The sequence below is a fragment of the Vidua chalybeata genome, chromosome 1 (genome assembly GCF_026979565.1).
Source record: "Vidua chalybeata isolate OUT-0048 chromosome 1, bVidCha1 merged haplotype, whole genome shotgun sequence".
Classification (NCBI taxonomy): domain Eukaryota; kingdom Metazoa; phylum Chordata; class Aves; order Passeriformes; family Viduidae; genus Vidua; species Vidua chalybeata.
Genome location: NC_071530.1, coordinates 71,044,982 through 71,072,529, shown reverse-complemented (window position 1 = coordinate 71,072,529; position 27,548 = coordinate 71,044,982). Strand labels below are relative to the sequence as shown.

General features: G+C 42.8%; 1 long non-coding RNA gene across 1 annotated transcript; it reads left to right on the top strand.

Moving 5' to 3' along the window:
- Positions 1 to 955: 955 nt before the first annotated feature.
- On the top strand, positions 956 to 23,657 carry LOC128791581 (uncharacterized). Its single transcript, XR_008432081.1, has 4 exons — positions 956 to 1,914; positions 5,972 to 6,139; positions 8,030 to 8,198; positions 22,062 to 23,657. It is a non-coding gene; the product is annotated as an uncharacterized LOC128791581 (long non-coding RNA).
- Positions 23,658 to 27,548: the final 3,891 nt, after the last annotated feature.

The following is a 27,548-nucleotide window of genomic DNA, read 5'->3' as shown; positions in this document are numbered from 1 at the left end:
ATGCCTGGGTTTGGGTGTTTTATGTTTGGGTTTTTTTTCATTTCCTCTAGTTTTCTTTCCCTGTCCTAAGCTTATCATTCCTTTTTCGGTGTAAATACAAAGGTCATGGTTTCAGTACGGTAGATGACTCATTCTCATGTTTGAGCAGTGTGATCAAAATGGAAACTTAGAATTCCCAGTGTGGTGTGTGTCCCATGCCACCAGCGTGCATGAAGAATGCCTTTGTGGATGCTGGCTCTCCTGAAGAGAATCTGTGTCATGTGTGTGATAACTTGAGCGCGAGATCGGAGCAGATGCTTTTAACCTGACAGTGCTGCATGGAAAAATAAGGCAGATCGCTTTTTGCTGTCGGGTAGGCGCATGTGACACCTTTAGCAGCCGTGGGCGTGTGTGTCTGTGTGTGTGTCTGTGTCTGTGTGTGTCTGTGTGTCTGTATGTGTGTATCTGTGTGTGTGTCTGGGCGTGTCTGGGTGTGTTCTGGGGCTGTGTCTGTGTGTGTGTCTGTGTGTCAGCCTGCGCCCAGCGCTGTGTGCAGGCCAGGCAAGGGCAGGGCAGGGCAGGGCAGGGCAGGGCAGGGCCGGGCCGGGCAGGGCCGGGCAGGGCAGGGCCGGGCAGGGCCGGGCAGGGCAGGGCAGGGCAGGGCCGGGCAGGGCCGGGCAGGGCAGGGCAGGGCCGGGCAGGGCAGGGCAGGGCAGGGCAGGGCAGGGCAGAGCAAGGCAGGGCAAGGCAGGGCCGGGCAGGGCAGGGCAGGGCCGGGCAGGGCAGGGCCGGGCAGGGCAGGGCAGGGCAGGGCAGGGCAGGGCAGGGCCGGGCTCTCCCGGGCGGTCCCTCGGGAGCCGTGCCAGCCCGGTCCCGCCGTGTCCCGCGGGGCCGCGCGGTGGCGCCGCAGGGCAGCCGTGCCCTCAGGAGGAGCAGGAGGAGGCGGCGGCCGGAGCGGGGCCGAGGGGAGGCGCGGTTCGCCGCCAGCCCCTGTCTCCAGAGGCTGCTGTTTGCCCCGGGCACGGCTTCTCCCAGCAGCCAGGAAGGGGAGCTTGCTTGCTGTCACAAGGCCAGCGAAGCGAGGTGCAGCCAGCGGAGCTCCTGGCAGGCCATCCCTGCCCTCGGTGCCCTCAGCAGCCCTGGCCTGGCCTCACGCCCTGGCAGCACTTTGCCTGCGGCCTGTATGAAACTGCAGAGCCACAAGAGCCAGCCTGAAAGGAGACATGGCTATACGTAAAATACCATATAACCTACCCTTAAAAGTCATAGAGCCAGAGAATAGCTTGGGTTGGAAGGGCCCTTAAAGGTCATTTAGTTTCGGCCCCTCTGCCATGGACAGGGACACTTTCCACTAGACCAGGTTGCTCGGAGGCTCATCCACCTGGCCTGGGGATACTTTAGAGATGGGGCATCTAAGACCTGTTCCAGTGTCTCACCACCCTCACCATGAAGAATTTTTTCCTATTATTTAACTGAAACTACTCTGTTTAAATCCATTCTCCCTTATCCTGGCACTACATGCTATTGTAAAAAGTCCCTCTCCATCTTTCTTGTAAACTCCCTTAGATACTGGAAGGCCACAACCCCAAAACCTTCTCTTTTCCAGGCTGAATAACCCAAACTCTCTCAGCCTTTCCTCATAGGAAAGGTGCTCCAGCCCTCTGATCATCTTGGTGGCCTCCTCTGGATTCATTCCAACAGATCAACATCCTTCACTCCTGTTGAGGACCTGAGAGATGTATGCCCCACTCCAGGAGAGGTCTCACCAGGGTGGAGTAGAGGGATAGAATCACCTGCCTTGACCTGCTGGCCACACTGCTTTTGAAGATGGAAACACTGCAGCATCCTGTGGCAACATAGTCCTATTTGTCACTTCCTCTGTGGCTAAATAATTCTTCCTGCTGTCTAAATTAGATCACTGCTGCCACGGTTCAGGTCTGTATTCTCATTTTCAGGCCACTATATAGAAAGAGAATATACTGTTCCTGTGCTCTTCAAATACATATTTTAGCCTGTGTCACCCATTGACCAATCCTTAAGTGAAATGTAAAGCCCACAGGATTGCTGTCACGGAGCTTAACAAAAGTCTATAAATAGGGTGACCGGGGTTCTTCAAGGAAATGTAAATATGGAGTCAAAATGGAAAAATTATCTAAATCCCTGAAGCTGCTTTGAAATCCTTAGCCAACAGGGATAAACAGCCACAACAAATAACATAACTTAAATCTGAATGGGAGGAATAATAACTTAGGAACAGATGCTGATGGTCTTAAAATGAGATCTTATCAGCTGACAAAGTCAGTGGGACCTTGGGCTCCATGCACACAATGCACATAATTATGTATTTTACCAAATGGATAAACTCAGGAGCTCAGCAAGCTGGGCTGCAGCCAGCACTGTGTGCCACTCACTAGCATGCTTTACAAGAACAGACATTCAATTAGCAGAAAACATAATCTAAAGAGGAAATTATTGGGTTTTTTGGTCCCGTGCCAGCTAGAAATTAAACCTTTGAAGTCAAAGTCTGTTTTATACTAGAGTTAAAGCTTTCTTATCTGACTCTTGTTGTACTGGGACAAGAGTTGCCTCCATTTGAAATCATTTCCTAGAAGTCTTCTCAATTCTGAGCTGCCTTTGAGAGTAGAAAGTCTGAAAAAAAAACCATCCCTTTCTTAATAGAGAAAAAGATCCCTTAAAATTTATTCTATTGAAAACTACTATATGGAAGTATTTCGTTTTCCTGCTGAGTCTAACCCAGGCCTACTTTCCTGAAGTAAGAATTGCATTAATGAACTCAGCACAAAGAAAATTATTCCTTTTGTAACTACTATAACCTCTGCACTTTTGAGTCTGAATGATGACACTTAGGGTTTTAAAGATGAAATACATCTGTGTGGTTTTTATCCCATTGCCATTTCTGTAGAACATGATGTATGGCTAAAATCTGGCTTACATGAGAAGAGCATAGATATATATACTAAAAAGGAAAACATTAATATAGGATTGTAAATTTATGAACAAGGACTACATATTGCAGCAAAAAAAAAAAAAGTAAAAAAAAAAAGCTTGGAAATGTAGCACAGCTACTACAAAAAGTTACATTTTTAAAGCAAATATTGGTAGCCTAATAATATCCTGATAATCTTTCATTGCACTAATAGCAATCACACACTGTTTAAAAATAGTAGAATATTTGTGAGCAGATTCAGACTTTATCAAAAACAACACAAATATATTTGGGTTTGCTTTTAACATAGCAGAGGCATTGCATGGTTGGTTAAAGAGTTAATGTTGTATTGCAATACTGATAAGTAATATTAATAGTATATAGAAAATACATGGTATACAACTCTAAAGAAAAAGCATTAATTCTGAAAGAACTTTTTCCTCTGTTTTCCCCAAAGTTATATGCATACAGATTTAAAGACAAAAGTGCCAGAAAGATTTTCTGGCTGAACATCTTTTCCCACTACCTGACTCACCTGAGGTGAAGCATTTGCTGTCTCACAGGAGGCTGGCGAGCCTCAGAATCTTAGTGGCCATGGAGGAGTCTGCTTGGTTTCTTTGTCTTCAAACCAGTCTCAATAATCCAGTCCTATAAAACACAGGTCCCATCACATAAAGCCCAGGCTGCTTTTCTGCCTTTGTAACTTAAGCAGGGCTTAATGTCCTGAATATCAGGCAATGACCAAAGGTGGGTAGAGTTCAAACCACTCTGTATGGCACTATAAAGAAGAGCCTAATCTTGGGGTTATAGCCTTACTTCACCCTGCTACTTGAGAGGGCTTAAGGATGGGTGGACTTTGTTCACTCCATTTTGAGTAGACTTAGGTCTTCTTCTGCCTGTCCTCATTCTAGTTTTCAAGTCAGCTGTGAAAATCTTGGCTTCTTTTCTCAATAGTTTTTGCCATAAGCTCCAGTGGCTACAAATTGAGTAATTGTGGTTCTGCTACACAGAAAAGAATCAATGTCCCTGTTCAGACTGACAGTGAGAAAGACTTGAACGGTCTCTTTTCCCTCCCAAAAGGGATGTCTGATTAGAGCAGTTTATGCCCTCTAAGGTTGTCAAAGTAAGATGTTATGTGCAACATAGGACTCCTGGATTCTGCAAGCAGCCCAAATATGATTTTCCCATTGGAATCATTAGGGGTCCTGCCCCTAGAAGCACTGCTTGTGTGACTGGCCCACACATAAATAATGGCACATGTGGAGAGAAATGCTCTTGGAAAGGCCTCACAAAATTGAAGCCTGTATTTTACTTTCTAAGTAGAAGTCATAAAGTTTCCTCACCTGACATTTTTGCTCCTCCCCCAAGCACCTGCTTTGCTACCAGCCCTTCTACTCCTCCTGCCCACATCAGAAAACCTGCCCTTGCCAGTCCTCTGCAACTGCCTCAGTGGCTGCAATATTAACAGGCAATTTGGTGACGATGAGGCAATCACCTCCAACAGTTTCACAGGGAATAAAGCTCTAAAGATGGGTTTGACTTACCAAAAGGGAACTTCTCCACAGGTAAAAAGCTATTTGACTTCTGAGTAATTTTTGTCTGACATTAGATTGCTTCTGTGTTTTCTATTTAACACACGTTGATGCTCACTGCTTAAGATACATACACCCCTGTTTAGCACACAGTGATGCCCCAGTATTCTGGTGGATTGTGTCCCCCAAAACAATTACCTGCTCCTCTATGCTGAGCTATGGTGTTGTGACCCCATTCCTCTACTTGCCCTCCCATTTCAAACACCCCCCAGGTAACAGTGTCTGAACAGCGCACTGCAGAGGTGACCTTGCAACACAGCTGTTGAAAGGTCCTGGAACTATGTTGCTTGCTGGGTGGAAAAAGTTTGCAATTTTTCTAAAGTTTCAGAAAAGGTCACTGTGTTTTCAGAAGGTCTTGCTTGCTTAGTCCCATTTGCATCTATGCGGAAAGAGATAAATTCTCTATCAGTTAATTTGGGTGAACTCCTAGGGCTCTGGTTACCCACACAACTTGTAATCCTGCTTGAATCTGATTATGTTTTTGACATTCACACTTCCTCCGTAGATTAAGGTTTTGTAGCTCTGACCTATATTTGCTGAGCCAGCAGCTGCAGCTCTGTTTCATCACATACTTGTTACAGCCTCTCTGTTGCTGGCTTTCAGTCCCATAATGAAGTGGAGTGGAGCGTGTGCCCCAGCTCCCAGCTGCCAGACCTCATACATCTTGCTACGTGGCCATTTTCATTCAGGTTTCTCTCAGGCTAAGGTTTCAGCTGGTGATGGGGCGGGGGTGACAAGAGAGCCAGCACATGGTCCTTCCAGTGTCTGCAGTGCAGGTACAAAATAGGAAAGAATTTCCAGGCAGTAACCTCCTATACTGCTTTCACAGCAATTTCCACAGCATTTCAAAATGTATGGACTGTGTAAAAGTGTTTCCTTCTTGATATTCTGAACTTCCCAGCTTCTAATTTGCTGAATATCCTGTCTTTTTATTACAGAGAAGGGAAAGGAGAGGATCTTGATATCTCCAGATCATTCCTCATTCCCCATGCTTGCTCTCAAGCCCCCTCCTAAAGAATCTGCTTCCTAAAGAATATAGTCTCACTCCTTCAGATTGCTCTTTAATTGGAAAGATTTCATATTTCCTATTCTTTATGAACTCTTGTGGTACTTTTCCTGAAATATTTTAATCAGTAAATACACAATATTATACCACAGTCTGCCCGGTGCCTGGTGATCAGTCATTTCTCAGTCATTTGAGATGGTCTTAAAACTTTTTTTTTTTTTTTTTTAACTTGCAGCTCATTCTTTAAGCCTTCTCATATATTGTCAACATTTTTGATTGCATGGTAAGTAATGACTTTCACTGAGCTATGCATTGCCACCTGGGTCGCTTTATGAAATTGAGGTAGTTATTTTAGAGCCCTTACGGTGCTTGAAAATGCTCTCACTACTCCTCTGGCTTGTATTACTTTACATTTACCGAGACTGAATCTCATTTCTGTTCATCCAGCCAGTTCTCATCTCTGAAGATAGATAGCAAAGAATTCCAAGAGGGCAATCTGCTGGGAAAAATACAAACTTACGTTAGTTACCAACTAGCCTGTTTAATGAGGAAAACATCCTAAGGGAAGCAAAACTCTGTGCAGACTTCCCTCGAACAGCCTGCTGAGGTGAAAAGGTGGGGACTTTCTGTTTTAGACACTCGGATTTCATATGTAAACAATATTATAAGGCAGCACCCTTTGTGGTCTGGAATATAGTGTTGCCAGGATTAGTGCATGATGCTTTTCATTTGCAGAACTGGGGCTGGTTGGCTATTGTAACACCCTGATCTTAGAGATATTTTTAATGAAATGCATCAGATGAAACAGTGGTGCTGGCTTCTTTCTGTAAATGTCTGTAGTTTTGAGTCAAATATGAAATGAAGGCTTTGTCCTAGGTATGTAGGGAAAATTTCTGTGCGGGAATAATCCTGGTGAAAGATATTCAGACAGCACACAGATCCAGCTTTTCAGGCAATCCTTTATTCAGGATTTATTAACACAGCTTTTCCTGCAAGCCAAGGAAAAAAAAAAAAAAAAAAAAAAAAAGTCAGACAGACATTTCGGGCACAAACATGTCTTTCTGGCAGTCTTGGATGGTTCACTTTCAAATCTGGGAACACCCACTCCTCCCTACTGTCTGGAGCAAGGAGGTCACTGGGGTGTTTCAGTGCACTTTAATGACTTTCTGGAGGGAAGACAATCCAGCCTGAAAGCTGCTCACCTTCCAACAGATTAATTAATTACTCTGAAAAGCACTAAAATGATCCTTTAATGAGAACTGTGCATCATTTTATGATCTGTTTTGTGCACTACATTACATTACATCACCCAGGCATGGTGTCAGTTGTGCCATTAAAGTGTTGATATTAGGACATGTGTTCAGGCTCACAGTGATTCTGGTCAGTACAGATTTTCACCTCATATATCCCACCTTTAGTTAGAAATCCATGGAGAACAACTAGTACTTCCCAACACCTTCTTTGTTTTTGAGGAGGAGAGGTTTGGGGAGTGTAGGGTGGTAGGGATGGGATGACTTAGAGTGAAGATAGCTCCAATACAAATACTGGGCAACCCCCTTGAGTATCCCAAGTATTTTGGTACTCTGGCCAGTAATCCTGCTGCAAGGAGATCTAAAGAGAATGCATCCCGATTCTTAAGCAGCCTAATGCCAGGGTGTTGTCCTGCTGTGGCCACCTTTGCCTTTCATTGCCCCATGGTGCTGTTGTACCCTCTGCACCTGCCTCTGCTTTACAGAAAAGCTATTTTAGAGCCTGCCAAATTCAGTAATGTTGATCTATTTCTTATCCCTCTCCCTGTAATAACTAGTTGCCGTAGTTACCTCATGTATCTAAGGCAACCAGATGTTACAGACGGAGGCACTGAAATAGCATCAACAAGTACAAAAATTAAACGGTTCAACTATTTTGCCTGAGTTAAGCCACTCAGGGCTCTTTCCTTCTTGGCTCTGAAATTTGCTACTTCCTCTGATCAAAACTGCTGGCCTGTTCCCACCTTTCTACTGCAGCTGTTTGGAGCTGTAGACATCCCAGTGTCTGGGATAGAAGGGAGTGATTTCCCACTCCCCTTCCCCCAGGACTGATGGTCATTGGACTGCTTGACTTTTCTATCAAGGACATATTTCTGGGCTCACAACATATTGAAAATGTGGCATTGGGAGAGCAAGGGGTATTTAGAGTTAGTGCAGACCTGGAAGCAATGACCAGATTTAATTCAGTTTGGGAAAAATCTACTCACAGAATGAGGAGGATTTATCTCATTACTGTTTGGGTTTTTTTTAATAATAAAATGTTTGCAAGGCGCTTGGCAGGTGGTTTCTGATTTCTAAGTGCTGCCCCATGGAGAACCAGTGGCTTCTAAGACATCAACAGTGGTGCTGTTTTCACACCAAGTTGGTCAAACTCAAAACACTAAGTGGCTGATCCCTGTTCCCACCTTACTAAGGACCTCACTGAGCTAGAAAAGAGTGAATTGTTTCTTACATATAATTATTTTCCTTTATAAAGTTGCAGCTGTTCCATGTTGCCCAAAGAGTCGGATTCTGGAATGAATCTTCCTTCAGGTGCAGTACAGCACATGGGGCATTAGAAATACAGCACTGAAAATGCAGGAAGCACAAGGTGCTGCAAGACATAAGAATGGCAGTGCATGCCTGTTCTAGGATAACTGCTCTGGGTGAGTAATATTTACAAGCTGTGAGCCAGTCCCAACACAAGTTGACTTCCCGATGGCTGTGCACAAGTTACAGAACTTTTAAAGATTGGTGAGCAGGAATGGTTATGTCTCCCCTCCATGCCCCTTCCAAAAAGGCCATGAGATAGATGGAGAGGGACTTGCAGGCCAGGCCAGTTAGGAGAGGAAGGAACATGCACTTTGCCACACAATGCAAGCAAAGGTAGTGTATCACCAGACTGCAGTCAAAGGTGTTCCCAGAAACCCTTTTGGAGCATGTGGTCCCCTAAAGAATTTTCCTCCAGCTGCAATGCTGTATGTGTGGCTTTGCTTGTGTTCCCAAGCTGCAGGCACAGGCAGGGCTGCTGCTTAGCTGGTGACAGCCAGCTTGGACAAAGAGTACTGGAGGAGGAGGATGGCTCTGTGCCACACAGGTATCCCAGAAAAGAGAGAGACAGACTTCCTTGGAGAGTGTGAGATGGGGGTAGGCCGGGCGAGGTTTGTCAGTCCTGAGCTTGTACAGCTTTTTGTGTATCTTAACTAGTATTGTTTAAACATGAGAAAAAAATAATCCAGACTGGAAAAGTTTTGAGGTTTTTCAAAAATAAATTGCAATGGAAAAGGAAGGGTTAAGCAGGGATGCCAACCAGGGATGTATTACAGGAAAAAGTAAAATTAATTCAGTAAGGTGCTGCCTTTATTCTATCATGGGTTTCATCTTACAGCTGTTGTCTTTTCACTCCCTGTTTTTTTCAAAAGCTCAGATTTCCATGTGACAGTCCAGGGAGGGCACCTAAGCAATTAATTTCACATGGTAAAAGCACCTTCCTCTCAAGGTTGTAAAAGCAGAAATTGGACATAACACCCTTCTAAAGGCATCTTTGTCAGGCTGGAAGGAAGCAGGTGTTTAGTGTTACATTAATTTTAAACCCATAATTAGTGTAACTTGAGTCCTGGACCTCATCCAGTTTAATTCATTGTATTCCTGCAAATGAGACTCCCCTGCTGATTTTATGTGAATGCAGCAGGCCAGGTCTTCAGCTACCCAAGCCTTTCCCTGGGATGTTTAGGGTGCAGGAAATGAGGTGTCAGGGAGGTGCCATATGGCCTTTGCAACAGAAGTGTGGTTGACACAGGCTGTGCTCCAGCTGCTTGCTGGCCATGAAAAGGATGTTGGTGGCCCACAGGTGATGGGTATAAAAGAGAGCTGCCTTTGGCTTCTCTCAATGCTCAATGTCCTCCAAGATACAAGATCATCAGAAGTTCCTTAATGAGGTTTTTGCTGCATGCATTCTTTGTTCTCAATCCAGTGGATCCCCTTTGGAGTGCTTATGTTTGATATAAGATTTTTCATTTCCCACTCTATCTTGTGCAGCTGTGCTGGTGGGGTTGCTCCTACAGGAATGGGAGCTATAGCTGTTGGCAGGGAGGAGGCATTGCCAGCACCTTTTATTTTATCCAGTTTGGAGAAATAAAACACCAGGATGAGCACTAAATAAAGCAAGTTGGACTGCTATAACAAATGGCATAAGGGATTGCTTTTGTTTGCCCTCTTGGAAGCAAATTGATATCACTGGGAAGTACTTCATGTTGGAAGATACAAAGCACACTGGCTCAGCCTGGGGTGAGGCAGGGAAGAGGATGTAACCAAGCCATACCTTGACTAGCTGTTGATAGCCACAGAGCTTTTGAAGTAACTGTTATTAAGCAAAGAGTGGTTTGCACCTTATGTGTGTGTTTCCTCTGTGGAAAGCTGCAAGGAATTACAAGGGGGACTCTGGAGGAGCGGTACCTGCCCAGGCGCTGGCTGTGGCGTTGTGGCTCTGGCACTGTGGTACAAGATCACAGCCTAGTTGTGAAGCCAGTCAGTGTGGGCCTCTACCTTTGCTAAGTTGAGGCTAAATACGAGCTACCTGATTTAACCCTCGATTTGTACAGCTGCTGCTTGGCAGAAAATATCTGGGACAGGAGCAGAGCTAGGGTAGAATGAGAGGACATGTGAGCGGGGAAAAGAATTAATGTATTTCAGGCAGGATTTTAATTTATCTGAGCGCTCAATTGACCAGAAAGAGACAGAAATGCCATTGTGCCAAAACTGCTTGAGAGTTCACCCTCCTTCCGGGAGAAAGCCATGAGGTCAAAGTGAGGGAAATGAAGGCCTGGAGGCGAGTTTCAGAGGGAGATCGCGGTGCTGGAATCTGCCGGGTCATCTGCAGTCAGACACAGCATAGAAAGTGTGAAGTGCAATGATTGACTGAGTATTTCGTGAACTTGGTAGGATATCTGTTAGGCCTGTGTGAGCAATTAGTGCTGATTAGCAGTTCCCTCTACTGGCTGAGCTAACGAAGTTATCCCTTCGGCTCTGCAAGAGTGCTTCTGCTGCTGCAAGGGTGCATTAGGTTGAGCAGTGAGGTATCTCCGCTCGTGAATTAACAACATGAGGCAGTACCACAGGGCAACTATACAACTCTACTGCCACCGAAGTCTTCTCTGGTAATAAAAAGAGCAAAGCAGCCACAGACTCTTTTTCTAGGGGTGATTTTGACACATATTTCCCTCAGAGCCATTGCTGATGTTTGCATTCGTTTGGCCACTGCATTATTTTGTGGAGTTTTTTTGCTCTGTGTGTGTGGTACGTGCTGTGTGTTAAGCGGCTTTGAGCAAGGACATGTCTACTCCTTATTTTTTATAAAAAATAGTGGGTTTGATACTCTATTTTTGAAACAGATCAAAATATTCTTGTTTTTCTTCAAGGAACAATAAAGCAGAGCACTAAGATTTCTACATCTCTTAGACAAAATGGGAGATATGGTGACTTACTACATCATTAACAAGTTGTGATCTAACTGATACAGACCTCTGAAGGATTATGTCACCCTGAAATAAGAAATGAAGTCAGGTTCTCAGCATCTAAGCCATCTTCCCTTCTGCCCAAATGACTCTTTTTGATGTGGTTCCCCAGGGCAGGAGAACTCGTGGCAAAGTTGGTGTCTGCTCACAGACTTAAACAATATCAGCTGCAGTCACAGCTCAGTGATCCTATGAAAACGATTTTACAGACAGATGTGCTTTTGTGCTTTTGTTACCTTTCATGTATTTTTTTTTTCTCCCAAGCATGGCCTGTGAATGAGAGGCCTCTGCTTATCTTTACATTTTTGTCATTAATTTGCCAGGTGCTTTTAGACACATCTGCCCGCTTCTGTTATCTGTGGAGGGGATTCTCACAAAGCACTCTTGCAAGGTGCTTTACAAATGAACATAAAGAAGGCTATGAAACTGTTAAGTAGCTGTTTTAACTTCCAGGGCACCTGGCCCAAGCCCAGTGTCTTAGGCAGCCAAAGGCTTTCCACGAGGAGATTCCTGTGGGTTTCTGTGAAGAGCCCACCTCCCCTTGCCACCAGTCCCCACCATCCAGTCAACAGACAGGCCTGAGGCAAAACCACTGCCTTGCTCCTCCTGCCAGAGAAATCTTGCTTCACTCTGGCCCCGGCTGAAAGCTGAAATATGTGCTTCCCGTGCCGTGGCTCGAGCTCCTCAGGAAAACTTCAGCTACATCCAAATTAATAACTGAATGCAAGCATCCCAGCCTAAGACCAGCTTACTGTGGGAACGACTGGATGCTGGCAGCGAGATTGGCTGCCGTGGAAGGTGAGGACGGCCAAGCTAAACAACCGCCGTCTGGTCCCATGTCCTCCTCCTCCTCCTCCTCCTTGTGAGCAGCAGCCCTTCTACTGCTCACCATGAGGCCGGGACTGGGGTATCCTGGTCATTGGCCTCGCTGGCCAAGAGGTGAGGGAGCCCTTTGCACGCCTGGCTCTGCCAGAACTTTGGGATCTGACGTGACCCAGAGACACAGGATACTCAATGCACCAGGCTGCATGTACTGTCAATCACTTTCACTTTCTTACTCGAGCTGTGGGAATTTGCATACAAAAAGCCCCATTAGACCCCATCAAAGGATATTTGGGTTGCTGGTGTTAAATTTCCAGAAGCAGACAGTTTAGTTCTGAGTAGAAAGTGTTTCCCACTTAAAAGTGAAAAGGTGTCATAGGAAGGTTTCCCTAACCTGTTAATTACAGTTGTACTGCTTTGCTTGCTGGGTCTTCACCACAATGTTTCTGTCAGAAATTGAATTTCTGTAGTGACAGGAGGTTGAGTTTCAGGAAAGATAAAATTTCATGCTTTTTTTTTTTTTCAGTGTTAAATATTTTTACATAAGGTGTTGAGCATTATTTATAGATGCATCGTTTCACCATTACCAAGTGAAATAAATTTGTTTTATGCTACGAATAATATTAACCAACCAGACAAATGGCAACAGAGCTTCAAAAATAATCACTTCTCTACAAGTTCTTATCACCTTTGTGGTTCAAGATACTGGCTCCAATGAGGTAAAGATTAAGGCATAGTTAATTACTTTCAAGAAACTCCTGTTTCACCAAAGCTTAATCGAAGTTCAAGTCACCCCTTGTTTTATATGCTGGGCTGTTTGAACCATGAATGTGTAGCCCTCCTGGTTTAAATGGGCTAGGAGGCTTCATTGCAGGTAAGAAAAGCACTCAAACAGAGCAGGCACAGGTACAAATATATTCTTGACATGCATTTCCTCTGGCATGTACCTGTGCTTTTCATGCCTTAGTCACAGGGGAAATTCAGAAGTCCTTGTGTGAAAACTCAGAAGTATTGGTATACAAATAGTGAAGTGTGACTAAGTAGTCTCACTGCTCCCACTATTTCACATGAAAAGTGCCAGTATTGACAATGCAAATGTGGCATGCTCTGTATGCCCTATCAAGGCATTTCAACCCCTGACTGTGTGTTTGGGGTATATGGATGCATCAATCTAAGGTAAGAGAAGCACTTTTCCTTAATTAAACAGCGTTTAAATTGGTTGCTCCTTGGAATTTCCTACTGGATTTATTCTTATGATGTAGAAGGGATTTTCAGCTCCTCAGGTTGATTGAGAGCTGCCTCTGAGATGCTTTCTGTCAGAAAAAAATACCCAAATGTACACAGGTAGGCTCAGGAGGAAATAAACTGGGAAAAGCATCCTAGGAAAAGGTATTCAGCAGCAGCAGCAAACCAGAGGTGGCCTAGAAGGCCACAAAGTCCAGCTGAAAACCACTGTGGCATTTCTGGGACACTGGTAAGGGCCTCACAGGTGTGTTCAGAGTGTTTCTGTCCCATGCTGGGGACATGTAAATCTGAGCACATGAAGATGACCATGCCAACAGGGTGATGGAGGAAGGTTTGGGTCTGGAAACAGGAGACAAAGGAGAGAGCAGGCAGGTGGGGAGATCATTGGCCGAGAAAGATGAGAGAAGGGATTCATAATAAGGTGCAGTAAGAAACGTGTTGGATTTCAGACAACGACACATGCTGTCAATAAACCTGTGTGTTTTAGAGAGAAAAGGAATGAAAATTCATTTTGAAGACCCTGAAAAAAGAATAAATCTTTTGTAGCAAAGCTGTATTTAATTTGGTTATAATCCACTGAATTGAGATATATTTCAACTTGACTGAAGACTCCCAAACACGGCTCATAGGAAACCAGATCACTTCTGGCAGAGGGAAGAAAAACTGTCTGTTAGAACTAACTTCTCTCAGCTGGCATGTTTATTGCCAGAGATCAATGAAAACCAGAGGATAAATAAAAGCAGATTTTGAAACTGAACCAATAGACATTCAGGCACCAAAAATACATTTCTTTTTCTGTGTGTCTTATTTTTCTTCACTGGAGAAAATCAGATTGAAATGTGTTTTATTGACAGGCATGTATCTTATTTGCACATTTGCAAGACCGATAAACAAGTGGCCCAGTGTCATGTAGGTCTCAGATTTGCTGCCCCTTCAGACCTATTAGTTTGTGGAGACTTGGATGTGGTGTGTCTTTGAAGGTGGGACACAGTGTTCTGCTTTAACAGGAAGCACGTGGCCCAGCTTTAACCACATAGCAGGACTTAGATGGGAATAAAATTACCAAGCAGCATGCTGATGATTTTATAAAAGCTTAACTGTATTTCCCCAGGGTGCCTTGGTATTTCTAAGGGAAAGAGAGAGTAAACAAGTATGTTTGTATTTAATATCAGAGATACAGGGATGAGAGCATCCCACATAGATGTAGCTATATTGCTCCCAGGATCTTATGCAATGTAGAAGCATCCATGATTAGTGTCCTTGCACACATCTTCTTGTATGCCTTTCTTTGCTTTAGGTTCAAATGTAGTGGAAGAGTTGAGCTTCCATTCAGTATCTGCCCCACCTGACCTCTCTCCTCTGTGCTCTTTGCCCTCTATTAAACAACACAGCATTTTGTTTCCATCCCTGCGATATTATTGCCATATGTTGTCTGTCTTCCATGTTTCCAACTGCTCCCACTTGGCCTTCCTCCCTGAATTTGATTCTGGGCTCCTTTTTCCCTTCTTTCTGCCTTTTTCTGTGCCCATGCTCCGAGTAATACCATCCCTGTCCCTGCCAAAATGGACAGCCCCTTGAGGTGATCTTCCTATGACCCTGCACTGTCTCCACTTTCTGAACAGCTAAGGAAATTAACAACACCAGGTTTTCTCTGACACCACTTTTCCTGCTTTAATGGAGTTTACTGAAGGCGTGCACAAGGCTTTTATTAACTGGTTTCACTAGCGACCTTACAGAACCCTGCTTTTTTATGGTGCTGATAAAAGAAAAGAAAAGGGCTAAGCCACCAGGGTGCTGAGACCAGGACATTTTACACAGATCAGTATGATTTCATTGGTTCCATATATTTGCCCATTTATTGTCCTCTCCATCTGGCCTTATATCTGTGCTGTAAACTCTCCATCCTTTTGTTCTGCATTTGTGCTGAGTACAACGGGATCCACACCCTTGATTAATATTCCAAAGGCTTTCTATAACAAAATATTTAAGAAGAGGAAGAGTAGATGAAATTTATCTATTACCAACTGTTGTTATGGCTGGAGTTAGACTTTAATACAGAATTCAAACAGGGAAGTCTTTTATTTACAGACTATTCCTGTGCTTTTTGTATATAAACATGTGTTTTACAGTGAATTATTTTAATCTAAGTAGCTTTGAATCTGTATTTCCTTTAGAGAAACAGCAAAGCAAGAAAAAATATGACCAATATGGAAAGGTGGAAAGGTGTTTTGTTAAACATTGTATTTGAACTAAAGCCTCTATGGTAGCTGCTATGCAGTACTCAAACATCCTGGCTGCATGAGAGAGGTCAGCATGCCTGTCTGTCTATTGGTCTTACTTTATTTCTTTCTTTCTTTCCTAAGAACAGCACCACTAAAGTTCTTAGATATTTGTAGAAAGGTGTAATGCAGGGGAAAAATGAGGTTGGATGAAACAAAGGCTTGATTCAGTGAAGTGTCATGATAGAAAAGAAGTCGTATTTTTTTCTGGTTAAAAGAAAGAATCTTATCAAGACTGTCTCTTTGATTTGCCCATACTATTTGAAGCAGATTCCTGGTATTTAATGAGCTGCAAACACAATGACAGCTAAAATTTGGCTAATTGAAAGCGACAGGCAAGGATTCTTTCTCAAAGGCAGGAAAAACCCTACTCATTTCTCTTAATAGTTGGTTGGCCAGTCTGGATCTTCTCATCAGCACAACCTGGTGATGTACTTCTCCAGACAGGTCAGTGCCTGGGCCTTTTTCTGAGAGTGCATCCTGGCCATGAGACAAATTGTTGTGCAGAGACCCGTGAAGCAGCAATGCCCTGACTGACACTGCAACCCAGAGCTGTCTGGTGGAATTCCCTAAGGAGCAAGTGGTGTTAGATGCCTTGGGAGGCAACGAGTCCCCACCAGCTTGTCAATTCTGTACATCTGCACTGCTGAGTTTTTGTTACTCTCATTATTTAGGGCAGCGGGATTAGAAATGGCCCATGTGTTTATCTATTCCAGTCACACCATTATGTGCTTCCTTTATGCTTTTGTTGGGCAGTTTATTGTCACAGCTAGTAGAAAATCATCTCATCAATTTAATCCCACTGCCTCTTCCTAGTCTACCTTGTTTCACTGCTTCCCCTCCATACACACATTCATTAATAATTTCTTTATGTTCCCATTATCTACTCACACTAATTTTAAACTAAGAATAAAAGATGGTCAAAGCAGCTTTCTTTTCTTGCTTCCTCTTTCAAGCCATTATGTCAGCAAAGGAGGGCTCTCATTTTGCTGAGCTAAGTCAGAGCTGGGAGTTACTAGTTTGAGTTGTGCTTAAGCCTCTGCAGCTTAAACCAGGTACTTAACATCTCTCATCACCTCAACCTTCTACCTGCAATGTGAGGTGGCAAAAAAGCCCATCTGTTCTGAGCTTTACCATATTGCACTTGGGAACTTGCTGTAAGATCTTGTGATGGAAGATTTGCAGGTACATGAAATGCTTTTTTTTCTGGGTGCTGCTAATGGATTAGCACTGCATTTTTTGTAACCACTTATGTTTATACCAGTCAGTAAACAGTGTAAAAACAGCAAAGGGGAGTGGTGGGAGCTATTTTGTGTTCACACTGCACACTTGAAATGTGAGTGAAAACTACTGATTGGGGCAAAGTCACCTTGTGATAGCATCCCACCCCTCAGTCCTTTGTAATTTTTCACCTTTTATGTCTGTGAGATATATCCATTACTTCTACCCAATTGTTCAGTTAATTTATGCTTTACTCTGATGCATATCCATGTCACTTCCTCCTGACCATTTCTCCTACCAGCCCCTCACGTAGGTGAGCATTCCTCTCAGTCCCACTGCAGCACTACTGTGTCAAAGCTGTCCCTTCCCTGTCTGCTGGCAGACACAACTGGTCAGTCAGACAACATGTAATAAGTTGAACTGTGCTAGTCCAAAGGAAATGGATGCCCCTAGGAATTCATAAGCATTCATAACTTATCCAGTTCAAGTAAATCTGTGTCTTACAATTCTCACAGAGCAGGATAACTTACCTGTACATTAGCACATACATTCTTATGTGAATGTCTCCAAAAAGGGAGCCCGAATAAAATGCACTCTGTGCGTAACCTGGCCGCCATCAATCAAGTATTGATTTCAAGAAAACCCACACCTACACCCCGTGCTATTATAAAGCTGTGTAGTTACAAATTCAGGAGATCATCCCACAATGTGAGTGACACCTTACCAAGTTTGTGGCTTGATACCAACCAAATTATCTTCAATGAATTAGCATAGGAAGAAGTTCTCCCCTCTCCCCAGCAAAAGTGAGGAATAAATAAGCTCCTCCCTTCCTTCACTCGAGACTGGGAAGATAAGCTTCTTTCCTCTCTCTCAATAGCTTTAGAGATTAAAGAACCTCATGGAGTTAAATAGAAAGGAGAGCAGCAGAAAGCACCACTACAGAGAATAACTCAGGGTTTTCCTACATTACTCCACCCAGCAGCACATAAAGAAAGAAAAACTGTCTGAAAAAGTAGAAATCAACTAACAAAAAAGTGTATCAATTGCCTTTCCTTCAGGCTTCAGGTAATAGTTAACATACAAACACACACACACACACACACACACACACCCCACATCTCCCATCTTCTCCTTACTGGAATCAGAAGCCCTGCCAGGTCCCTTCAGTCTCCCCAAACTCCACAAAGAATGGCCATGAACTGTCGTGCTAAGCAGTCACACTCCTCCCAGATCTGTGCATGCACCAGATGTCACAGATCTGTCAGTGCTCTGCCCCATCAGACAGGAATGATACAGTGTCATATGATGCCACCACCACCATCTTTTCCTGCTCTGGCTCCTCCCAGCACTCTGGGGAGAGCCCCCGGTGAGGGAAAAGTCAAAGTGTCTTGGGCTCAGCTACTGAGGGCACTGCTCATCTCTTCTGCTGGAATCCTGAATTGGCACCAGGGCTGTGTGCTTCAGCTCAGCATCACCACCACACGTGGCCAGGTACCTAAAGTCCTGACCAAAACTAGACATGCAAATTATTAAACCCACCATTGCTGCCACCAGAGCACTGTACAAAAATTCTTGTTTTCAATACAACAAGTGGCTGAAGTACCATCACCCTTCAAAATAAAAAGGATATTGAAAATAGAGATTGAATAGTTCAGAGCATGTGAAATGGGGGATAAGGCCTCTTCCAAATCAACTGTGAGTTTAAGTAAGCTCAGACACGATAGCTAATTACTATTATGTCTGGGATGTCTGTTTGGTGGTCTCTGCCAAATACTAAGTTTTGACCTTGAAGAGATTCCAAGTGTAGACCTAGCAATAGCTCTAAAGCAACTACCACTGAACCAAGCCGGCAGATTTCACTCCGTGCTTAGGAAACATCTTGAGTATATTTCCATGACAGCTTAAGCTGCTCTAAGTCAGAGCTGGAACAAGCACAGGTCCAGCCAGACACTTGCTTTGCCCTGACACAATGTTTGTGTCATGATGAGAACAATTCAAAGAGCAAACCAGAAAATCAACAGACACAAAACTGAAATTACCAAGTTGGGGGAAAAAAAAAATCTTGTAACTTTTTCCTCACTCAACTACCTGAACTAATTTGCAGTAGAGAGAGAAAAATGCCAGCAGGAGACACTTTTGTCCTGCAGCCTTATACAGTTGAGGTACGTGAACAGGTCAGCTACAGGAGCAGAGCTCAGGCTTCTCTACTGAGCACTGGAAATCACTGGCACTTTTTTTTATCCTATGCTTTCTTCTTGACCTTACTTTCCTTCACAGCCTTTCCATTTTGTCTCCCTCAGTGTGGCTAACACCTGGCTGTTTTGCATTTTTCTTTTTCCAGCTGTTCTCTGTAATTGCCTTCTGTAAGTGATGCGACCTGCTTTCCTGTCAGCTACTTTTCCCTTTGGTGAGATCTGTAATTTGGAAGTTTGAAAGACTTTTCCATATGCTAAAGACAGCATGAGCCTAAAAGGCAGCATTTTCCCCCAAAAACAGATGTGTCCATTATACCTATACAATAAACAGTATCTGGAATTGGCTAATTTCATGGTCTTTGCAGAAAGACAGGGGTTCTGACACATAGAATGATGATACAAAGATTGGTGCAGGGTCTATTTATTTCAACTGTTCTTATTTTATTAGCTGTTCCTTGATGAGACCTATGCTGGTCATCTTTATGGGATTCTTGGCACAGAAAGCCACATCTATAAAAGCAAACAGTGCCCAATACTTATTCTGTGGGTGTATATGCAAGGTCTGCTTGAGATTATACTCCCCATGTTCCAAGTCTTACTTATACAATAATTCTGCACCTTTATAGACATGTAAATGGCTCTTAAGAAGACACAAGAATAATTTCTAGCCAGCCTCTAGACATGAATTCCCTCCCACCATTTGGAAATGTGTTATCAAGCTGCATTAGGTTTCAAAACAATTTTTATGCAGCAGAACAAAATTGTGTTGAGGCATTTATTGCAAGATTAAAAAAAATTCCAATGTTTATTTCTGTTTGTGCCCTGGTCAGCAGTAAGAAGGTAATGCTGTAGATTTCAGAAACCATCAAGAAATTCATCACAACCAATGCATCCCTACAAATCATTTCAACTTTGACAAGACAACATTTTTCAATGCAAATTCATTTTGTTGGATGTTCATCTCACTTTACCATCCTTTTTAAATCGCTACAGTGCAGTAAAATGGATCTTCACGTTGCCCACAGGGCTGGGCAATAGGTATTAGGAATAATTCCTAACAAATTGTCCTACTTCTGCTGTGTCCCTAATGACACAGTTTGAAATAGGATTTATTGCAAATAATATTGTTTATGAAAAACAATACTTTTCTAACACCATTCACTAATTCAGACTGAATGAAATGCAGGATAATTTTCAAAAGCTTTGCTTTTTTTTTCCTTTCTTCCTTTTTTTTTTTTTTTTTTTTTTTAAGTCAAAAGTTCTGACTGTTCTGATGATATTTAAAAGGCAAATACTTCTTAGGGATAAATCAGTCTACTTGGGGGCCTATCACATTATCTCATTGGCAACATTCCTGATCTGCAGGAGTTTTAATCTGCAATTAACTGCACACTGTGGACCAATTCTGCCAACCTTCTCAGGCTAAAGCTTTGAGGTGGCCACAGGAGAGACAAGGCAGTGGGAAGCAAGCTATTAGATGTTGTCTTCTGGGTCTTACAGCCAACAAGTAAACCACTGCTATTCTGATGATGTTGCATGGCAGGGTAAGCATGTGTTCCTCAGATATGCTATCAAGGTTTTTCAACCTGCAGGTCTTTCTATTGCAAACCAATGTTTTTGGCCAGGACAAAACAAGAGAACTGACAGTGTTAAAACTTGGACAGGGTTAAACACTGTTAAAACAGTGTTAAAACACTGCCAGCCTGGCAGTGGCAATGCTGTGTGGTGGTGGGTCAGTGTTTGGCTAACCAGAGGCAATGAGGTGGAGATTCATTTCTCACTTCTGTCATAATGCCCTCCTGCTTTCCTGCCTGAGGAAATCTACCCAAGTATTGGGTCCATTTCACAGACAGGAGACAGGAAGACAAGACACAAGGGAGGGTTGGTGCCACAGCCCGAGGCAGGCTGTGCAACTCACCCTTTGCTTCCTTCAGAGCACGCAGGCTCCCCTGAGGCACTGCTTCACCTCCCACTGCTCCAAGGGGCCTTTGCCATTTTAGTTTAACTCTCAAACATTTTACAGGACTTCCAAGTAACTGTTCCTACTCCTCAGCACAATTCCAGTTCACATACTCTTCTTTAATCTCTGTTCACCATTAAAGATCCCTTCCGCTAGAAACTTCCTAATTTCCCCATTCTTGTCCTCTCCAATTGCTCCCTCCAGCCATCACTTCTGAAGACAGAATTGCTGAAGAGATTGCATCCACTGGGACTGAATTCCTAAATGATGAGGCTTAACCATGTTTGTTTCAATATCTATACCTTGAAAAAGAATGCACTAATTTCCCACTGGTCTCCCAGGAGAAGGTTAAGTAAACAATGTTTGAAAAGCTTTTTGCAGATGGCAAAAGAAGTCCAAGCATTTCCAGAGATCTACTGAGAGGAAACATCTTGTTAAGCTGCATGTCTCAAATCAGTTTCAACAATTACTACTTTGTTTCTCTAATTGTTACAAGCTTATTTAAAAGCAAAAGTAACGTTCAGGTTTTTTGGCACTTGCTGTTTGAAATTCATGGTTCTGTAATATTCTTTCAGCTTTTCTCTTGTGCTCGTTACTATGCTCTCTAAGTGCTTAAAAAACATGAGCTCCTAGGACAGTAGAATTTTTAAATTAGTCAGAATGTGGTGTTCAGAGGAGTTGAGGGATCTGGGAACTCCTTGGAATTCATTAGATGCCAGATTTAAACTACACATCCAAGGTAGATTTTCACATTTCAAAGATTATTTTTTAACGTATTTAAACAGAGCATTCAGGACTGAGGAAGGGCAATCCCCAGAGACTCTTTAAAACAGGAAATGTAGAGAAAGAATTGGGCAGAATTATGTTGCAACTGGCTTCTGACACTGATTAGTAATTAAATTGGTAAAAAATTAAACTCTTGAAATTATTTAAAATGCATGCACAGAGCATCTTTTCCCAAGGAGCTGGAGTGCCTTTTTAAGGATCCTGCAAAAGGCTGCAATGGTAATTCATTTGATTTAACTGATTTTGCCACCTTTTCTCTGGGAGGTGATAAAGCAGGTTTGTCAAGACAGATAAGAGTCCACATTGTGGACTGTGTGCTCACAACATTTTCCAATTTGAGCTTTTTATCATCAGGGCTTTCTCATCTTCCGGCAAACTCAAAGCATTACAGATTGCAATTCTTTCAGTGTTTCAAAGTGCATCAGGTATATTAAAGATAGAGAAAGCAACTTGTCCTGAAGAGAAGATTTTTAATCACTATTTTATTATGTATCTTATTATTTTCTAGAGGTTTTGATCAATGCTTTGGCCACTGCACAAATACAGAGGAAGTCTCTATCATGACCAGGTGAGTTTATCACCAAAACTGAATCCAGAAGTATAGCATAGAAGAAAAGGAAGTTCTTGAATGGGGACTGGAGGCAAACACAGTAGTCCACATTGTCCTGGAGGCAGTCTGATTTCTACACGTGAAGTCTTCCCTTGCATTGGGCAATATCAGGACCTCTGCAGGAAAGACACTGAGCAACCTCATTTGGTCAGTGTTGCAAGAGCAGAAGGGATGGCTGGAAGAGGAGGGACCAAGAGATTTGGCACAAGTCACAGCAAGAAAGCATCATTTGGGCCAAGAACAGATTTATTAAGGGAATGGATTTCAAAGCCCATCAAAAGACTTTTGAAGCTCATTGATATCCAATGGCAAGTATTTAAGAAAGAAGAGCAGCTGTGTATAAAATGACCCAGAGAGAAGAAAACATGGGATACATGCAGAAAAAAATCTTGAAATTGCTCAATTGAGAAGAAGATGCTAAGAAGTTTTTTGACAGAAAAGTTTTTAAATTTAATAATTAAAACCCAGCCTATTGCCAATGATTCCTCAAGTAGGCTTTTTGTTCTTCAGAGCCTGCAATACTTCAGATTTCTGGGAAGGAAAGAGTATTCCTCTTTTAAAATCTGATTGTTCTTTCAATACATGCTAGAGAAAGCTAGGCATGACTAAACTATTATTTGAAGAGTTTGTAGATGATTGTGGATCATAATTATATCCTGTTTAAAACATCCCTTGAGGTAGGGATGGAATAGGGTAATTTGTGACCCTTCCCTTGTCTTCAATTACTAATGACAGCCTGAACTGATGAACAAAAAAAAAAAGTGTAAGGCTTTGAGTTTCAGCCACATTAAACACCTCTCTTTGCTAAACAAATCACAAGTATAACCACTTTTACATTCAAATTCAAGGTAAGCATGCACTGGAGTGCCCTTGCTGAACCAGAGTGGGAATGAGGTGAGCACCCACTCACCTCATGAGTATGGAAGATAGTCTGTACTCTCCACTTAGAAATCACTCTTCTTCCTTATGGAAGAGAAATACAGCTGCTCCTGAGCCTGAGCATCACCACCAAAACAGCCAAACCACCCAGCCAGGGGAGGGCCTTGTGGTGGAAGTCTGCGATGCCCCAGGGGGTGAGGCTGAAGCCTGGCTGAGCTGAGGGCACTGCACTGGTAATTGCAGGCACCCAAGCTGCTCTTCAGTGCCCAGACATGCTTTAGATATTTTCTGTGCCACAGTCCCCTACTTCAGCTTTACCTGGGATTTGAGATGTTGACACTAAATAGCAAACCTGATGCCTTGGATTAAAAGCCACCAAAGTGGGACTATTAATTTCAGTAGGAACCAGAGTTTATGGAGGTTCCTTTTTTTATTTCTGTAGGAGGTATCCACTCAGATATTCAGTGAATTATTTCTTTTTTTTCCAGAGTAAATTTTGTGATGTTTTTCGTTTTCAGATTGTAAGACATCCTGCTTATATGCTATAGTCCTAATAAATACAGATCAGACTTAAAGAGCTTCCGTAAATGTCATTATTTCGAGGCAACCTACTCATTCTTCAGAAGTGGAAAGCCAGAAACACCTCCAGAAAGAAACACCTACACATGGAGAGATTTCCAATTACTCCTTTTATTCCCAAGATGTTGCCAAATGGAGAATTCCTGCTTTACAAGCAGGGATTCACAGGCAAACTGAATACTGGACGTCCCCAAAGAGCAAACAGGAAAATTCTCAAGGACAATTGAACTAGGGGCACCTCAAAATAAATACATGTATTGTGGGAGAGAGCATGAGGAAAGTGAAGGTTGCTTCTTTGGTTTTTCTTATTTTCACAACCTACTTTACCATAACTGAATATCAGTGTGTAACACCTCCTCTGGTGAGCACTCCTGCACTGTTTTCAGGTTAATGCATGCAGTGGGTACAAACAAACAGCAACAGCGTACCGAGGTGTGCTGAGGCTTGAGGATTTTTTAACAGTGATGATGTGTGCCCTGAGGAAAAAAAAGTGGTGTGGAGCTGAAGACAAACAAGAAGTAGCAGACAACCACCTCACACCTCCAGTAGCACTGAGCTGTGCCGCTGGGGTGGTCATTTTTCCAACAGACCCAGGCTCATCCATAGGCTCATGACAGCAACTCCCACCCCAGAGGAAGATCTCTCCTTTGCCCTTCAGCTGTGTTTCCTGGCAAAGACTTACAGGATCCCAACTTTGTATATTTGTCTCTGGCAGTTGCAGCTACAATTCCTCTTCTGAGGGCTTCAGTGGGGCATAAGCCATTCTTGTCATGAGGGGGTTCCCTATCTGCAGGTGAGATACCAAGCAAGGTTTGAGCTACGTAGAACACCACGCTCTGAGCACTGTCGGCAATGGCTTTGCACAGTGACAGTGAGAGCTGTATCTAATTTGGGCAGCAGCAGATGGATCATTTAAGACAGAAAGAGACTGGCACTACCAGCAGAGCAAAGGGATAACATGTTCCTTCTGCAGCACAAATCTCACAAGTGACTCATGACTCTTCTACAGCTCACGCTGGCATCCCTTGGTCTTTGTGACTGTAACTGCACATTTTAAAGGTCAGGACAGTACTTTCTCTCTAGTACCTTGGACTCTATACAGGTGAGTGTTTTGCTCTGAAGAACCTCCAGTGCACATGGTGGTTTCCATATGGTTTGATCAGCAGGTTGCTCTTCTCCTCCTTCTGGCCCAAGCATAGAGATTATGAAATAATCTAGCCAATAAACCTCTCAGTTTGATTCCTGGGTGCTCGCTGCATACATAATTATCATGTACATGACTAATATCAGGCAGGCCTGGTGCCTGAGCCACACCCACATTCCTTCTGCCAGCCCTCATTTCAGAACAGATTTCAATTAACTTTCATCAGATGTTTAAGGTGGCCTAAGCCTTTTCTTCTTTGTGTAGGTGTTTATATTTCAGTACTTTATACTTAAGGATGTACTTCACTGCTAACTAGAACAGAGACTGGTTTGGGCATGCGCTTAAATGGTCTTCTGTCTACTGGTCTTATTTAGGTGGCATTTCCTCTGACAGCAAAGCCCTGGCATTAACTGAGCTGTGTGTGCAGGCTGCTCACGTTCATGAGTTAGTGTGCTATACCTTGTGAAAGCACACACCGATGGTTCACCTGTAACAACCTGGAATCACAGGCATTTCACCACTGTCCTTGCTGAAACATTAGGAAGCCTGAAGCTGAATGGTGTTGAAAAGCCCATTACTTTCTTGCCCAAAATGGAATTGTCTAGATTGGGTAGTAGCTTTCTGTGCAAAATTCTTTTCTGGGTACAAGGTATGCTGGTACTGCACAATTTATACCAGCCTTAAATCAGGGGGACTCAAATCAGTGCAGGCTGTGCTCGGTGATGGTAAAATTCCATGGAGAATTAGAGTCAGTCCAAGGAAACCACTGGCCAGAAAGAAGATCCAAAAGATATGAATAAACCAGTGCTTCTGCACATTTAACTTTCCTCAAATTCTCTTGATAACTTTATAAGGAGAAAAACAAACCAATACAGATGGCCATGTGTTTCACAGACTGGAACACTGCACTGAAGTTGAAATAGGGCCCCCTATTTTAGCAGCTTGGTAACGTTTCCAACCTGTCTTTCACAGGTTTCTGAGATGGATCCAGCTGAAAATAGTAATAAATCACCTTTGATAGTTATGTAAAAGATAGACTGCAGCCTCAGTTCAGCTTCCCTTGAACGGGGAGCTGAAACTTGCAACCATGTTTCATAACAGTACCTTTATTGGCAAGCTTGCCAAAGAGGCCTGGGATAGGTGACCTTTGCAAATGAATAACCAACAAGTTTGACTTTAGAAACAGTCTTTCATAATGAAGCTGATCCTGGGAAAACACCCTCTGCCTACACCGAACTTTTTTTTCAGTAACATTAATTCCAAAATTATGTTTAAATCATTTAAAATATGCTAAAAATTGTATGTTTATTCCTACATTGAGTGCTAACATAATTAGGACTATGGGCCATCTTCTGCATTTAACTACTCATATTGAATATACAGTCCTAAATATCTTCAATATGCATGTCTTCACTGCAGACATGCATATTTTAAAAAGTGCTTTTTTAAACATATCTTCAGTTTTCAAACAAAAGCTTGCTCAACTCCTGCTGAAAAAGTTTGAAAGAATAAACTAGCTTGAATATTCAAAATCCACCACAGCAATAAGAATTAAAAAACAAGTAATAACAACCTATCAATTTGACAGGCTTTATTTTTAGTGAATTTCGAGTTGTCACATTCTCAAGGCTTTTTCTTCCAGAGCCTAGGGCTAAAAGGTAACTACCTCCTATTTAACGAAAGGTAAGTTACACAAAAAATGCCAGCTGTCATGAGATAAAGGACAGATCATGAGTCAGCAAAATCATTCCAGAGCTTTATCAAGGAACTTATCTGTTCTTCCAGGTTGTTTTCTTTTGTGTGTCATTTGTCTGACATTGTCTGAAATTATTTCCTTACATCTTGGGAGTTTGGCTGGGAGACCTGACAATATTACTGACAGTAGGTTAAACACATCTGCAAACTTCGTATGAAGAAGCAATTGATTATCATACAGTCTGGGAAAGGAGAAGAAAGGGAATAAAGGGGGGAAAGGGAAGAAAGGAAATAAAGGAGAAAAGGAGGATAGGAAGATTTGTTTCCTTATTTATGTATCTTCAACCCCATAGTATAGGCATCTATGCAAAGATCCTCACTGAGGATTTGTTACAGCCTTTGTTAAAAGTGAAAATACTTAGTAGCAGAGACAGTACCTGGGGAACAGTATCAACATGAAAAAAATATCCTGATATATATGAAACATATATATACTACTTGACATGAAATATATATCTACATACCCTACAATGTCCCTATCTGATTTTTAAATCGCCCACAGATCAACTTCATTCCTGTTCTTACAAAACAATTTTAGCAGATCCTTAAGTAGCAGTAAATGAACAAACAAACAGAGACTGTGAAACTGATTTTATATGTTGCTGAAAGAGAAGTCAATTAAAAAAAAAAAAAAAAAACACAAAAAGAAATGTACGTTGATAGAGCTGAAGGGTGCTTTGTTGGTTCCTCCCTTGGCTTCAGCACTCGGTCCAGTGTCCCAGTGTTTTAGTTTTCATTTTTCTTAATGGTTTTCCCCCCATCTAAAAGCATTGCTGGGAAAGTTTTAGGCCTGCTGAACAAAATCCTGCAATGTCGATGACCTCTTTGGAAGAATTTAGTGAGGAAGGAGGTGTCACTCAAAAGACACCTTGTGGCTGCCTCTACTCCGTGTGGTGGCACACAAATTACAGGAAATCGCCTCTCCAGGGCTTTTGTGTCTCCTGGTGCTCTGCACAGCTCATGCATCCAAGCAGTGGTGGTCACAGCCAGGTGGAAAAGCTGAGCCAGAAGGCTTAGAGAAGGACCTG